This window comes from Penaeus japonicus, unplaced genomic scaffold, assembly GCF_977035675.1.
Source record: "Penaeus japonicus unplaced genomic scaffold, GWHDUDI00000001_assembly GWHDUDI00000006, whole genome shotgun sequence".
Classification (NCBI taxonomy): Eukaryota; Metazoa; Arthropoda; class Malacostraca; order Decapoda; family Penaeidae; genus Penaeus; species Penaeus japonicus.
Genome location: NW_028234408.1, coordinates 49,481,085 through 49,496,084, shown reverse-complemented (window position 1 = coordinate 49,496,084; position 15,000 = coordinate 49,481,085). Strand labels below are relative to the sequence as shown.

The following is a 15,000-nucleotide window of genomic DNA, read 5'->3' as shown; positions in this document are numbered from 1 at the left end:
TTCCTTCCTTCCCTCACTTCCCGAGCCCTAGCCCTAGTCCTCACCCTCACCCACGCCCTTGCCCTTGCCCTCAACCTCGCCATTCCTCCCTCCCTTCACTTCCCTCGCCCTCCTTCCCTCCCTTTAACGGCCCAGAAATATTCCAAGCGGCATATTCCTGTTCGCATCTCCTTTCGTTTTATGAGGCATTCTTGGGGCCTACTTTACGATTACATTTTTACCGAAGCCTCTTCTATAAGTCCACCGTTAACATGGACTTTTATGTGCCAAGATTTTGGTTTCGTGAATATATGGGCAGCTTTAACCGCAATCAGAATCGCCTCTTGTTCCGCATATTTAGACAAAGTAAACGTTTATACCAGCTGTAAACACTATTCGGCACACGTTTTCTTTCGGCATTATCAACGTTTATTTCCGTATCTCCATGAATTGTAAATGATGCCCTAAGTTTGAGTTGTTTGTTTACCACCCAGGACCAATATTTTGAATACAATTAGCGTATACAAGAATACGACCCATATCAGCGGCTATTCAGAATGCCAAATAAACATTCAGTTTCAATGGTAATCATCCTTTTATGTGCCAAAATATTTAAAAAAAACGTTTAGAGTGTCGTCATAACCGGACTAGCGCCTGAGAGAAACGAAGTAATTCTCAGAACATCTTTTACTTCTTCCCACAACCTTCATCAACCTGCTGTTTATTCCCAATTTCCTCCATCATTTAGAAATTCGGTCAAAGGATAATAAGACATGATTCTTATCGAACACTGATAACCTCCGACTCTCCGGGTCATCCTTCGCTCCCTCGAGACCCATTCCAGGCGAGGAAGGATTGGCACCACACCACCAACAGTCAAGTCATATTCCCACACATACCAAAAGCCAAAATCACGCCCTGCACTCGGAGCATTCCTTCCACGTCCGCAAGACTCGACTCTACACTTTCCTCGACCTCAAGTCAGGTGCTTTATCCGCGTCTCTCTCGTTCGTCGGCGCTTCTGAAGGGGTCAACGACAGGACGAGTGACTCGCACGTACTCTCGGACATGACACTCGAAGGTGGTTATGCCCGATTACCCTTATAAAGTTCGTACGTGGGGATCGTCACATAAATAATAAAAGAAGGGGAGGTAAAATCTCAGTTCTGTTTACCTTATTTGGGGTCGTTCCCATTCCCGGCCTAGTCTCACTCCCAGCGATTCCTATTCCTTCTACTCGAAAGACTGGGTAAGAGCCTATACCGGGAAGCCTCAAGCCCGGATTCAACCCTACGGCAAATATTGGCCGTTCATCTGGTTATTGGAACTAAAAGATTTCCGCGCCAAGAAACGCCACCAAATTAATTTCACGTTTTTTTTTTCTTTATAACACGTGACAGTCATGTCATCCTATCATGGTTAAAAAACGTAATATAATTTTATCGCCCTTCTGAATTAACGTATAATGCACTGCTACTGTGGTGCTGACCACGCCGGAGTTTAATCTAAAATGATATTAGTGCCGCACCTGTCCGTTTGTGTGTACGTTTGTTGGTATGAATGTAAATATGCATATATAATTTGTATATGTGCGCGCGCGTGCTCATGTTCTGGGTACGTAGACGCATATGTGCCCGTGTCTGGGTATTTGTGTATGTTATCTCTATTTTTTCCGTCTGCGTGTGCATCATTCTCCAAGACCTAATCCCCCACCCCTCAGTCTTTCCCGGAAGCAGCTCCCGACAGCGCCATTTCCCACGGGCGCCCGTTCCAATTTCGGGAGTCCATAGGTCGGGAGGGGGGCAAGCTGGGAGTGGTGGGCGTGAGTAGCCATCAGGCCGCAGCCGCCGCCGGGCCATTTACATAGTGAGCACCGTTTCTATGGAGATAAAACGCCTTTATCTCTCCTCGTTCCAAATTGTTTCAATCGTCTGATGATATGAAAATTCGAGGCGACAGTTGGAAGCAGCGGGACCCGAAAGGGAGAAAAAAAAACATCGTGGAAAACAAAACGAGGATATAGTTTCAATCGATGGTAGTGCTTTTAGGAGAGGGTAAACAAAGGAGGCAAAAAAAAAACATATGTTTGTGACATATTACATATCATTTACCGATTCCCTTAAGTTTTAACTTTCTACACATTTAAAACCACAAGCTTTCATTGTGGACTCCCTACACGCAAATGATTCCTGATGGACGTGGTGGCTGGTTTCTTTCTTTATTTCTTCCCTTCCTTTCTCTTTCCTTTCTCCTTCCTTCCTTCCTTCCTTCCTCCTGTCCCCTCTACCCCCTCCGCTTATTCCTTATTTCACGAAGCTTCCGGCCGAGGAGTGGCTTCACGCTCAGGTAAACCAATTTCCCTCGATAAATCAATACGTCCTTCCGATCAGAAACTCCCTCATTTCCCTAGCGCCGCATCCACTAACAACACTGACCACCTGGCACTTCCAATACCAAGGATATTAAAATATTCCTAGTTCAAAACCAGGAGCCTCTAGCAATCGCTCGATAGCTGTGGATTGTTTCTCTTGAAACGCCGAAGTATCTCCCTATGAATTGGGCGATAAAATTCTCTCACGGCCCATACTCTAGAACGCCCATCCTTATACAGCCTCCGCCATTCGGCCCATACTCTAGAACGCCCATCCTTATACAGCCTCCGCCATTCTCATCTGTCTAATATTACACCCCTAACATCGCGCAATATATCCTCTCGCCATACGCTCCCCCAAATACATTACTCCAAAGCAAATATATACACCTCCCTACCTGCCGTTCCGAAGGGCCTACAATACCCTTCAACTCCCCTCCCCGCATCTCCCCTTTCTATCCTACATATCTCTATCCCCCCATTCTCCACATCACCCCCCCCCTCCCCCCTTCGCCCACATCGTCCGTCAGCGCGCTGGTTGCGGCTGACACATCGACCCTCTCTGCACGAGCCTATAAGAAGACGGCGAAATGGCGTCTCTCCCCATCCCCGCACCAGATACTTCGATGTAGTATTCACTCTTCCTATCGAGACGCTCTCACTTTTCCTGAGCAATGCTCTCCTGGGCTCGAGGGATTATGGGGAGTGTGAGTGTGCTGTCACTCGGTTTAGTGTGTGAGAGCTGGTAATCAATCAATGGTTATGGATAAAATGTTATGTGTGTGGTCAACATCACTGTATGATTCCTGGTTAAGACACGCTGACTATATGGGCACGGCGTTTCGGCTTGCTCCCGAGTAATAGAATCCTACTTTTCAATTCACACCGACTTGCTAGTTTAACCGGAACAACTTCCAGCTTCCAGAAAGCTAAACGCTATCAATCTAGTTTCTACACTGATCACACACGGACATTTTTCTGACATTCCCTAACCCCCTCCAACAGAAGTCCAGTCCCAAACTATCATCGTTGTCAATCAAAAGAGGTTTCTATCTGTTCTCCTTCGCCGGCCGCAGCTTGACCGTTCTCACACTGGCTAAACGAAAACCGCCGGTGGACCAAATCGAGCATCAATTCACACATCGCGAGTAGGCCTATGGCGAAGGTATAGCTAGGCCTAGTGTAACTTCCAGTGGGTTATGTAGTACGAACAGGAGGGGAGCACCTTACTAGGGCGCGGGCTATGTTCGTGGAGCGTTATGTGCTGGAACAAGGCAATGAAGCAGCATGTGGCCTTTGTGCGCTGCTTTAGTCACTCTCGTTGACAAGAGCATAAATTTCAGACACGCTATACAAGTACTCTGCTTCTTTTCACTCACTTCCTCCTCTCGCGGCCTTCTACGATTTACTATTCGACATCTGAACGTTCCTGATGTGTTGGCATAATCAAACACTCCGGTTATGCAAGAGAAGAAACTGCACTGCCCTGTGTAATAACACTCAATAAGCCTCGCCTCCGTTAAGTTCTATGTACAAGGAAGGGTATGTGTGCTTGCGAACATCCTGCGTTTCCCAAACAAGGAAAGCTCTAATCTGAGAACAGTCTATTCCTGGAATACGCTGGCATAGGAACGCCGATCGAGTCCCCCTCTCCCTCTTCGCTGACGCAGTTAAATGCCCGTGACTGACACTATACTGTCAACACGGTGTGTGACACAGCGTCCCTCCACGCCACACCACCCCTGCCTGACAGAAGCAACGGCGTCCCCAATAACCCGTCAGTCCTAACTTGTAATTTCAATGCATGTGGAAAAAGATAAAAATTTGGCGTTTGCCTACTCAAAAATTCATTAAGCACATGGCTCCCCCTTCGGCCCTGCCCGTGGCACGATACATACATATGCAGCACATACTGGCCAGCATCCTAGCAACACATGGAGCGGAATCGAGTCATTCTACATGCTGCGTGTTTCCGCTAGCGTCATCTGAATATTTAAAAGGCGCTGGCCCGACGGAGGCTGTAATATCGTGCTGATGTGGTAAGCACCGGCCTTTTCCCTCTTGCTTTCCTCCGCTTCTTCTTGTTAACTCTCTATCTCCTCAACTGGTTCGACTCGTGGTCTGTCTACCTATCTATCGGTGTATTTGTGTCTGTCTGTCTGTCTTCACCTCCCTTTCCCTCTTCCTTCCTCGTCTTCTTCTCCCGGCTCCCGTGCCATCACCGCGTCAACATTTGGTTATAAAACCTTTCCCGTCTCTCTCCCAAATCCACCCGACTCCAGCACTAAGCTCCCTCCGCGAACCCTTTTCACCATCGCGGCCTGCTGTCACCATCGCGTCCAAACACTGCTAATTGCCTCAGCCACGACTATACCCCCCTCCACATCCCCTCCCCCACCCCTTCCCCACCACACACACACATACAACCTTCCCATGTACGCTACACAACAGCCTCCCTTCACATAAAGTTCAATACAGCTTGTGCGTAGTTTGGCTGAATGAGTTCACTAAATTTTAACAATTTCAACAATAATCTTCCAGGAACCTAATTCATATCAGGAATAATAATAATAATAATAATAATAATAATAAGAAGAAGAAGAAGAAGAAGAAAAAAGAAAACACACAACAAGATAAAAATAAGACTATGATTAAAATGACAATATAACGGAGTAAAAATAGACGAAGAATGGGAAAAGAGCAAGCACGAAAGCAAGCAAGCAGCCCAAGCACACTCCGAGGCCATGCAAAGCAGCACTCAACAGTCCTGTCCCCATGTCTCAGCAGTCACAACACAGCCTGCATCACAGCATCTACCACGGGCATTTTCCGCCTCATTTCGTCGAGCAACAACTGTTCCGGGAAGACTGTGAACGTCGAACGTATGAGCGGGGAAAATATACACTCCGGTTTTATCTCCTGGACATCGGGGGAAAACAAGGAACGGAGGCTGAAAGGAGAGGAAGGAGGGAGAGAGCAAAGGGTGAAGGAAGATCAACAGGGAAGTGAAAAGGAAGGTACACTGAAGGGTGCAAATTATAAAGGACAGTAAAAGCTCCATGAGAAGCAAAAATGGGGTGCAGAGTAGCCATCGCAGCAATAAAGAGAGGCAAAAGAAAAACACAAACAAAAACTTGAGGATTAATGAATGAGAGGAGAGTAAAAATGTAAGACATTTAGATTAACCCTTTAGGAAAAAAAAGAAATCTTTTCCCCAGAGAGTTATCTTGGGTACGCTATCTCTCGCTAGCACTGTACTCTTTTTAAGTCCAGCAAAATCTAATACTCATAAAAAAGGACAACAAATAATCCGCGATCGTCCGTGCGCTCCCTTCTCTGCTTTGGAACGAGCCAGAACGCCATAAAACCGCGGCCAAAAAGAGCGAGAGCTGACGCCTTGGACGCCCACCACACCAGACATGGGCGGGAGAAAAACAAAACCATAGAGAGTGTTGCCCGGGGCCGCGTCCTGGTACCACACACTGCGCGCGGAAAGTGGTAGCGGGGTGCAGGAGTCGTCTCGCGAGAGGAGGGCCCCGTGGCTGACGGCGACAGCTCAAGGAACGACAGGACCGCGAGCTGGGAACCATCCGCACACGCTCTCACTTCGGATGATAATATATATATATAATATATATATATAATATATATATATATATCTATGATATATATATATATATATATATATATATATATATATATATATATGAGAGAGAGAGAGAGAGAGAGAGAGAGAGAGAGAGAGAGAGAGAGAGAGAGAGAGAGAGAGAGAGAGAGAGAGAGAGAGAGAGAGAGAGAGAGAGAGAGGCAGAGCGAGAGGGAGGAAGGGAGGGAGGGAGAGAGAAAGAGGAGGGAGGGGGAGAGAGAGAGAGAAAGAGGAGGGAGAGAGAGAGAAAGAGGAGGGAGGGGGAGAGGGAGAGAGAGAGAGAGAGAGAGAGAGAGAGAGAGAGAGAGAGAGAGAGAGAGAGAGAGAGAGAGAGAGAGAGAGAGAGAGAGAGAGAGAGAGAGAGAGAGAGAGAGAGAGAGAGAGAGAGAGAGAGAGAGAGAGAGAGAGAGAGGGAGGGAGGGAGAGCGCGCATTTATTCGTGTGGTTATATGTATTTACTATTTACGGACGTTTATATACGAGGGCATTATCTATACCATATATATGGAAACAAATAAGCACCATCCCACACCCCGCACCTCTCATAAATCCCGTCACACACACACACAAAACAAGCTGAAACCACAGAGATACAACTATAGGCACAAAATCCAAAAATAAACTTTCGATGAAAGCGTTCGAAATTGAGTGAAACAGTTCCTGTAAGAAGGCCATTCAGACGCCGTCTTAAGAAACCGAATCACTGATTGGAGGCACGTGCTCAGCCTTACCAAGAAATATAATTTTTGGCTCACTCTACATACTTTATAAAGTCGAACGTTTCTTTCCTTTTTTCATCGCTTCTGTCCCTAACCTTCCGCGTACCGGTTCGTGGCACAAAACTCTCGACTATCTTTCGTAATCAGGCTCACCTTTATAAATCTGTCACTTTATCGGCTAATAGCTATTCCTACCGCGTAAGATAAGAAAAAAAAAACATGAGAAGTTGAAAGCGATCTTGGCAAAGCAGGCCCGACGATAAGGGCCAGCTTATGTCCTACTCGAAAGTACTTTCTACGCTCGACCTAGAGAAAGCGGGGCAGCACTCCAAAAACTCATCAGCATCAGCACAGCAACCAACAACTCATCACCAATTCATCTCTGACTGGAGGAGGTTCAGTTGCCCGCACTCGCACCCCCCCCCCTAAATCCCACACCCCACCTCCCTCACTCTCCCCCCTCCAGTAGGGCGACCACATACTTTGCCCACCGTATCATTACCGGTGATTTCCAGCAGGTTTACCCTTCTTCATGACCTTGGGATCATCTGCCATGTGAGAGACCGTGGACAGACGCTCTTCAACAGGACGCTCCGCATTACAGTATGATGCCAAAGTCTCTCTCTCTCTCTCCCCCAACTCTCTCTCTCTCTCTCTCTCTCTCTCTCTCTCTCTCTCTCTCTCTCTCTCTCTCTCTCTCTCTCTCTCTCTCTCTCTCTCTTCCTCACTCCTACAAAACCATACGAAATCGGGATTCATTAGTGTTTGAGTCCCTGAAGTCATACAACTCCCACCGTAGAGGTCTAGACCACATTTCTGTCTTGTATTGCAAGTAATCCGAGGAGAACCCCGGCCCTCACGCCCAACACACCCTACACCACGCTCAAAATGCGGGCGGCTGGGTGATATACACGCCCACTTCACTTCAAGCGTTAAAGTGAAGGTTGATTATTTCTAAAATCTAAAGATGGCAAACAACAGAAGTAATGGCTGTGAAGAATTGTCACTACTATTATTAACAACACTAAAATAATAACAGTGATAGTAGTGAGCAAATAATAACCACAGTGGTGATGATGATCAAACGCCGGTAATATATTAAAATGTTAAAGATAATTAACAACTACAACAACAATAACATGATATGAAGTAGAGTGCGTTGAAGAACAGAAAAAAACATAAAAAATATAAACAATACAAGACATTAATTCAATGATAATGACGATACTGACTATTCTAATACCATAATATCAGAAAATAACCGGAACAGCTTGTTTACGGTTATCAAAAATGCTGCCTTGATTTACAGAATTCAATCAGAATATCAATTCCAGAGGAAGGACCTGCAATCCAAACAGTAAGCAAGCATACCAACGAACTAATACCAAACATGACTATCCCTGTGGGAATAACAGTGGCATTGGGTAGCGGGTTATGGGGTATCTGGGGAGGGTTGGGAGGCGGAGAAGATCCGATGCGGGCGGTATCACGTATCTCTGGGGGGTAAGGAACGTGCACGCGGCTTCGAGTGTCGCATCAAGCACCGTGGGATGAATGGGTTAGACTATATTAAAGTGACCAGCAGTCGTCCCCGCAAAGTCCACTCAATCCCTCCCACGCTCTCGCCAGAGCGATCGTCGAGCTGACAACAGTCCACGGAAATCCCACGCCGCGTTTCACTGTAAAAGCGGTATCACATCAATTAATCGCAAACAAAATCATCTTTATATACACACCCAATTCCCCCAAACACTATGGAAGAAGACTATCTTTAAATGTTAGATACTGACGACGTCTACCATCTACTTTCATAACTGCGACGCTTATCACCGCCTCCAAACCTCCTCAAGTTCGCTCTTACCTTTTCTTTGATCGTCCACCCACGCCCACGCTAGCTAGAATACAGCCAGTCCACCGCACCCCCGCTCTCCTGCCTCCCCCCAGCTGCACCCCCAATGAGTGTTCCGTAAAAGGGGCGTCGTCGGTGCCTTGTATAGCATGACCTTGCCGGCCCCCTGGTACTCTGGTCCCAACACACTGACGGTCCTCACGTAGGTACCTTGCTGCTCCTTCCTTCCTTCCCTCCTTCCCTCCTCTCAACGCGTTATGTAGAAAAAGTATGTAGGAGGATGAATAACTTCTCAGAGCAAGTGATATGAAGTTATTAATTCTAATTCATACATTTTCTATCTCTGTCATAATGTACTCTTACTTCCACACGTGCTTCTTGTTTTTGTTCCCTATGCTTTCTTCCTATTCTATCCCTTCCCCCACCTTTCGCCTTTATTATCACTTCCTCTTCGTGCTTTGCCCCTCTTATTGCTCACCCCAACTCCGTGGTGCTTAGCCACTCAGTCCTGCCAAAACTAATAACTCAGGGCATATAAGCCAGCGAACAGGTGAACCGCGCTGTTTCCATTCCTATCTTGTAGGGACCTTCTATCCCATTGTTTCGTAGTCTTGCTCCCTGTTCCCTTCGCAGTAAATCTCCTCCTTCTTCCTCCTATCCATCCCTTTCTTCTCTCCCTCTCCTCATTCCTTTCCTTTGCCCGTTCGCTGCCCGGGAACAGTAACGCGACGCCGACATCCAGGAGAGAATACCAGCTTTCCGTCTCCAAAATAAAATTATAGCAGCGTGTTTCCTCGCCTACTCGAGCTTCCGCGGCGCTGTGGCGGACACTGACACCGCACTGCCAAGAGATGAGTAAAGTGGCCGTGAACGTAACAAAGTGGACGAAATTTGAAATGAGAGAGCGTGAGACGTAAAGGAGGAGGAGATGGGGTGAAGCGGAGATGAGAAGCAATTTACCGACTCCATCTTTTCTTGCATTTTTTCTTGTCACTCGCTTACTCATCCAGTCTTTAACTCACTCACATATCCCCCTATCCCTCATCCCCACCTTTCTTTCTTTATTTATTTATTTCCTTCCTTACTTCCTTCCTTTCCACCTATCAAACTTTATTTCTTATTCTATTTCCTTCCTTCCTGCCTCACTCCCACTCTCGCTCCCACTCTTACTCTCGCTCTACCTACCTACCTCTCTCTTATCACAAGTGTTTAGCGTTAATCAAAAATATATCAAAACGAAATGTTCACATCGCCAGCGACGGAATAATTCATAATCATGCAAACAGACACACATTTCTCATTCTGGACCAAAGAAAAGAACTTTGCCAATACCACACACGACCCTTTCCCCACGATGCAATATCAATAATGATGTATCGCTACGGCCACACAACCCTTCCTTCCTCCGCCCACGCCCCTGCAACTCCTAGCCTTGCCATATCTCCTCCGCTACCCCCCCCCCCCGCCATCCTACGGGAATTGACCCTCTTCCTGATCTTAGAAGCTTTTACACAACTTTCACTTGCGGAGAGATTACAATCCCGATGGGCACAACCTGTAGACTTGCGAACAACTATTTATCCTCATTATCATTTTACTCATCATTAGTTATTACCTTCATCATTATCATTAACACCATTCTTCTGTTCATTTATTCTATTATCAACATTACTAAAGTTATCATTATTCAGGAGGGTAAAATTAACAATTGGAGGATGGATGGAAGGAAGGAATAAAGGAAGGAAAGAATGGGATAAGGAAGGAAGGAAGAACGAGACAGATAGAAAAAAAAATGAAATAAATAAAGAAAGAAAGAAAGGAAAGAAAAAAGAAAGAAAAAAGAAAGAGAGGGAGAGAAAGAAAGAGGGGATGAAGAAAATAGAAGGGAGAGAGCAAAAAAAGTTATGAGAAGTAGGTAGGGAAAAGGAAGAGATGAAGACGAGAGAGAGAGAGAGAGAGAGAGAGAGAGAGAGAGAGAGAGAGAGAGAGAGAGAGAGAGAGAGAGAGAGAGAGAGAGAGAGAGAGAGAGAGAGAGAGAGGGGGGGGGGGGACTTATTGGTTAAATGAATAACAGGATGTGCAGTAAACTAAATAAAAAATCAAATAAAATCGAAAACATGATTCGCAAGTCTGCAAAAGAGATAATGAAGAGTAAGAGGAGAAGGAGGACGAGGAAAAAAGAATAAGAATAAGAATAAGAAAGAAGAATAAAATGAGAAAATCAAGAAAAAAAAACAGACGAAGGAGAAGAAGAACCTGCAAAAGAAGAAAACGAAGAAGAAGATCGCCAAGCGTTCCCCGTTTCGAGATCTTTTGTATTCGTGGCGGGCCTCTTCCCTCACTCGTCTTCCGGGCCCACTCGACCTTCCAGCTGCTTCTTTCCCGCCCTTATCTGGAGAAACGAACTTACACCGCCGTCGCCTTCCTTGATAATTTCCTCGCTCTTCCCGTAAGACTTGGCGACTCCCAGCATGGCTCCTACGGCTCTTAATTTGTGCTTCTTTCTTTCAACCTCCCTTCCACCCATCTTTATAGTGCTTTGTATCTGGCGGTGTGTCTTTCTAGTATGTCTGTCTGTATTATTATTCCATTCACTGCTTATTTGTCTGTCTGTCTTCTACGCCCCCCAACAATCATTCTCACTTTCTCAGATCGCGCGTTCATTATCCTCAATCCCTCTCAGCTCATCATCTCACTCGTTCGTCTCATTAGAACACAGGCCAATTACGTTCCCTCCTCTCCTATTCTCACTCCCACTCTCCTCCTAACCCCTTTCACCTCCCCCACCTCCGCCTCACTCCTCTCCCCCTTCCTCTACCTCACCAAATCTCTCCCTTCCACCTTCCCCTCCCCCAACTCCATCTAATGCCTCCCCTTTCTACCTCCCCCACCTCACTCCTCTCCCCTTTCCCTTTGCCTCCTCTACTTCCCTCTTCTGCGCCTCGTGTACAAAATGCCCCATCGCGATCAACCCCGTTATCCAATATCCTCTAATTCTCCTCTCCCCTCTCTTCTGTTTCCCTGTGCGCTTTCCTCGCTCTCGCAGCTTTATCAATGCCCCTTCCTCCTGCTCCAACGCCACCAGCATATCCTTACCCTATTTTTCTTCTTTTCTTCTTCTCCTCCCTCCTCTTCTTCCTATTCTTTATATCCTTCCACTTCCTGTTCGTCCTTGTCCTCCTCCTACTCCTCCTCGTCCTCGCCCCGCAGCCCCTAACCCGCGCCCGCGCCCGCGCCCACTCCAACTTTCATATCATTAAAGGTGCCATAACCAGCGATCCAACCTTGTCGCGGCCTCTCGCTCTGGCTCTTCCGTTATTCATCAACTGTTTCGCGTCTAGTATTCGTAGTGGCCTGTTCATTTACCGCGCCCGCACCTCTCTCTTTCTCTTTCTCTTTCTCTTTCCTTTTCTCTTGCTCTCTCACTCGTCACCGCTTTCTTCACTTAACTTTCTTTCCTTCTGACTCTCTACCCTCTCTGTCTTTCCCTACATTCAATCCTCTCTCTATATATATGTATCCCCTTTCCCTTCTCACCCTCTTTCACCCCTTTCTCCCATCCCCACGGGCAACCCTTGCACTGCACTTTACTCTCTGCAATACACATGTAGAACATACATTTAACCATGCTTCATACATTCATTCTATTTCCTCTCCTCCCTTTTCCCTCCCTCTCCTCTCTCTTTCTCTATTTCTCACTCTCTATATATATCCCTGCACCTCTTTCTCTCTCCCTTTCTCCCTCCTCCCTCCCTCTATCTTTCACACCCTTTCTCCTTCCCTCTCCCTCTCCCTCTCCATTCATCCTTCCCTCTACCTCTCCCTCTCCCCCCTTCCTTCATCCCTCCTACCTCCTCCTCCTCCTTCCTCTCTCATCTCGTCCTCCTTCCCTCTCCCTCTCCCTCTCCCTCTCCCTCTCCCTCTCCCTCTCCCTCTCCCTCTCCCTCTCCCTCTCCCTCTCCCTCTCCCTCTCCCTCTCCCTCTCCCTCTCCCTCTCCCTCTCCCTCTCCCTCTCCCTCTCCCTCTCCCTCTCCCTCTCCCTCTCCCTCTCCCTCTCCCTCTCCCTCTCCCTCTCCCTCTCCCTCTCCCTCTCCCTCTCCCTCTCCCTCTCCCTCTCCCTCTCCCTCTCCCTCTCCCTCTCCCTCTCCCTCTCCCTCTCCCTCTCCCTCTCCCTCTCCCTCTCCCTCTCCCTCTCCCTCTCCCTCCCCCTCTCCCTCTCCCGCTCCCTCTCCCTCTCCCTCTCCCTCTCCCTCTCCCTCTCCCTCTCCCTCTCCCTCTCCCTCTCCCTCTCCCTCTCCCTCTCCCTCTCCCTCTCCCTCTCCCTCTCCCTCTCCCTCTCCCTCTCCCTCTCCCTCTCCCTCTCCCTCTCCCTCTCCCTCTCCCTCTCCCTCTCCCTCTCCCTCTCCCTCTCCCTCTCCCTCTCCCTCTCCCTCTCCCTCTCCCTCTCCCTCTCCCTCTCCCTCTCCCTCTCCCTCTCCCTCTCCCTCTCCCTCTCCCTCTCCCTCTCCCTCTCCCTCTCCCTCTCCCTCTCCCTCTCCCTCTCCCTCTCCCTCTCCCTCTCCCTCTCCCTCTCCCTCTCCCTCTCCCTCTCCCTCTCCCTCTCCCTCTCCCTCTCCCTCTCCCTCTCCCTCTCCCTCTCCCTCTCCCTCTCCCTCTCCCTCTCCCTCTCCCTCTCCCTCTCCCTCTCCCTCTCCCTCTCCCTCTCCCTCTCCCTCTCCCTCTCCATTCGAATGTGTATGAAAGCTGATGTCTCAAAGTCAAGGAAGACAATCATCATAAATTTTATATTTTTTCCCCCTTTTTTTCTTTTTCCCCTTGGTGTTGTGTGGACCCCCAGCAAGTGCCCGGGGGGGGGGGGGGTCCCCCCCCCCGGGAGTGAACGTGATAAGAACGATGGTAAGGATGGTGATAATAATGATTATGATATAAAAACTTCTACTTCAACCGTAAGAAGATAAATAAACTCACGTGTGCTGATGTACCCAACGACCAACTGTCCCCTTACCTGTGGGAGAAAATAAAAAGGTTAATGATCACATTAAAATAATACGATTCATAAATGGAGATAACTAAAAATAGACGCATGCATACGATGTAACGCCGTCATACGAAAAATGCGGGATACATTTCAACAAACGCAGTGCAAATTCAACATTTATACACATGTCAATGGGACGTTGGTTCGTCGCTCTGACATCAAAGTAAACACTGTATATCCATATTCATGGCGCTCAGATATCTTTGCAAAATCAATTGTAAAAGCCAGAATCAAGAGCGAGCATCACCGTGTACGCTGGTAGCTGGCTAAAAGGGACACGCTCATAAACGCACACCATTCTGACGACAGATAGAAAGCGGAGAGAGAGGAAGAGGGGAGGAGGGGCTTGGGGAGGGAGGGGAGGGAGAGGATGGGGGAGGGTAGACGGAGGAAGGGAGATAGGAGAAAGTGGAAGGAAGGGAGGAGAGAGTGAGGAAAGGGGAAGAGAAGAGAAAGAGGAGGGGGGATGGAGGGATGGAGGGGGAGGGAGGAGGGAGGAGGGAGGAGGGAGGAGGGAGGAGGGAGGAGAGGGAGGAGAGGGAGGAGAGAGAGAAGAGAGAGAGAGAGAGAGAGAGAGAGAGAGAGAGAGAGAGAGAGAGAGAGAGAGAGAGAGAGAGAGAGAGAAAGATAGAGAGAGAGCAAAGAAAAAAGAAAGAGAGGACGGGGAGACGGACACAGAGAGAAAGAGAGAAAGAGGAGAGAGAGGAAGAGAGTGAGAACTGCAACGCCATACTGCCGGAAATATCTAAACCAATCACATGAATACCAAATTAGCCATTTTTTCAGGCAGTAGTAGTTGATCCTCCCCCGCCGCGCTGTACCTATGCTGGTCGCTCTACCCCCCCTCCTCCCCCCCTATATCCACAGCTCTTCTCACTCGTATTCCTTCCAGAAATGCAAGCGTCGTCTACAGCCAGTAGCACTATCTTGACGAACGGCATGAGCTCGCGCACCACCTGTGACGGCGCTTCCACCTCGTCCACCAGCTGTTTCTTCGCTCGTTACTCGCCGGAAGACCTGCTCGATGTGTGTTGCTTGCTTACATATGGGTTACTATGTGAGTGTGTCGTCCTAAAATAAAGTGATTGCCATATTTCACTTCTACGAGATATATATTTTTCAGTCATCTATTTTCAAAATTTTATCCTCTAGTTGATCTCACAAAGCGAAAGGAAGGCATAGCAACAACACCAACATATAAAACACGCAGCAACACCAACTGCGCCTGAGAACTCTCGTCACTAATTGGCACCTCCCCCCCCCCCCGCCTTCCCCTGAAACCCCCACCCCCACAGCCAAGCGAACCACTAGCGTCCTCGCCACGCCGCGCCGCCACTCGTGTGATATATGCCGTGGATGTAAATTCACAGTTATACAGTCAAAATGGCCGACCAAATC

The 15,000-nt window shown here is 48.0% G+C and overlaps 1 protein-coding gene across 15 annotated transcripts in view; it reads right to left on the bottom strand.

Moving 5' to 3' along the window:
- The window catches only part of DIP2 (disco-interacting protein 2), a 546,549-nt gene that overhangs the window by 109,770 nt on the left and 421,779 nt on the right, over window positions 1–15,000 (bottom strand). The window lies entirely within an intron of this gene.